Below are 1,730 nucleotides of genomic sequence, written 5' to 3'. Positions count from 1 at the left end.
CGATACAATGCAGAGCTGGATTAATTCTTTGAAGGTCGAGTCGTTACAAGATATATAAAACCTCGGGTAAGAGTAGCTAGGGCATATAGACAGAATTGAAGAAGGGAGATAGCCCAAAAGAATGGCTAGGGACAAATTCTACCACTCTCGGAGAAAATGAAGACCAAAATTCGGATGAATAGATGACATTAAAGAAAATCTGACGTTAATAATAATTTTTTGATGTGAGGAGAAGAGCGAAAGTATGGAAGCAGATTGTGGAGGAGGTCAAGGTTCATCGATGTCTGTAGCACCACGAAGAGAAGTGGTCAAACTTGGTTGTTCTTTTTTCAAAGGGTGGGTGACTCCTTAAATAGTGAGAAGCCCCAGTAAGAAAGTTCATTCCTCCCTCAATCCCATCAATCCAAACCTCTCTTCAATTCTCATTCCATCCCTGGAGACCAGCTAACAACCCTCCCTCCACGTCCAACCTCCCCTCCGAGGTCCTATCTCCTTCCTCCCCCACCACTCCCCTTCCGGTCTGCGAAACCGTGAGTCTCTCGGTCAAGGAGACGACGTGCATCGCTCAGAACCATTTAATCGGCCTAAAAGATTATCTTTCTTCTCCACATCTTCTTTATCTCACTCTCCCAACTTGAACGCACTCCAAACACTATCGTATCCCCGTATTGTGGCTGGAAAAGGGCTTAAATCGTGGTGAAAAAATGGTGCCATTTCTCAGTAGTTTTCTTTCGATCCGCGCTTTAGAATTAGATGGTCCTCCTAGAACTATTTCAATTTACCTTTATCTACGTTTATCCCGTCAATCCACCAATATTTCAGTGGCAGGAGGTGATTTATCCCTAATAAGCACAACTATATGAGGTGCACTTGAGCCCATCCAGAGAGAACGTTAGGAGGAAAATTTACAAAAAATTGTTATGGGGAAAACGAAGCAGCTCCTGGTATGTGTCCCCTGAAAATAGCATTTTCTCCTTCATTTATTACTAAAATGTAATTATGAAATGTTTACTATAAACTTATGCAAAACTATTTTTGCATTTAATGTATATAAATACAAATATCATTGCATATTGTTAACATAAATTATGCAATAAACCTAAGTGAACTAAATCAATTTGGCAGCTTTATTTTTGAAGATGGCCATATATTCTTCCATCATAACGGAATTAATATGCACAGGAAATCATTGAATTATGCGTCATTTAAATTATAACAGGTCATGATATCTTCGAATGAGACGGTCGTCCAGGATGAAATCTCGGCGTACTCTAGAAGCTCTACTTTCGATTCGGCGTACTCTAGATTTCGAGTCCAAAACAGCACATTCAGTAAATTTTTTATGTAAAAAACAATGGAGATGCCGGGGATCGAACCCGGGACCTTTCACATGCAAAGCGAACGCTCTACCACTGAGCTACATCCCCTTTGTAATGAAATATGGAAGCGCATTTTATTTCATTAATTGTATGAGGATACTGACTGTTATACTAACAGACAGTAAGATATCTGTATTGGCATTCTCGCAGCAGCACTATTAATGGTTTCCTAGGTATTGATTGATAAGATTTAAAATGCTCCTGGGAGAAACAAGCAGCAGTGTTACGCTCATGGCACATTGCCACAATTTATGCTACAAAATTCGAAATTATGTGAACTACCTTGTATTACTTGGCTCATTAGTTATCTTTTCGATCTGTTTCTTGTATACTGACTTTATGTTCTCATTG

The 1,730-nt window shown here is 39.5% G+C and overlaps 1 non-coding gene across 1 annotated transcript; it reads right to left on the bottom strand.

Moving 5' to 3' along the window:
• Positions 1-1,355: 1,355 nt before the first annotated feature.
• Positions 1,356-1,427, bottom strand: Trnaa-ugc. The gene has a single exon. It is a non-coding gene; the product is annotated as a tRNA-Ala (tRNA).
• Positions 1,428-1,730: the final 303 nt, after the last annotated feature.

The sequence above is a fragment of the Ischnura elegans genome, chromosome 1 (assembly GCF_921293095.1).
Source record: "Ischnura elegans chromosome 1, ioIscEleg1.1, whole genome shotgun sequence".
Lineage (NCBI taxonomy): Eukaryota > Metazoa > Arthropoda > Insecta > Odonata > Coenagrionidae > Ischnura > Ischnura elegans.
The sequence above is the reverse complement of the archived record's forward strand: the minus strand, read 5'-3'. Positions and strand labels throughout refer to the sequence as shown.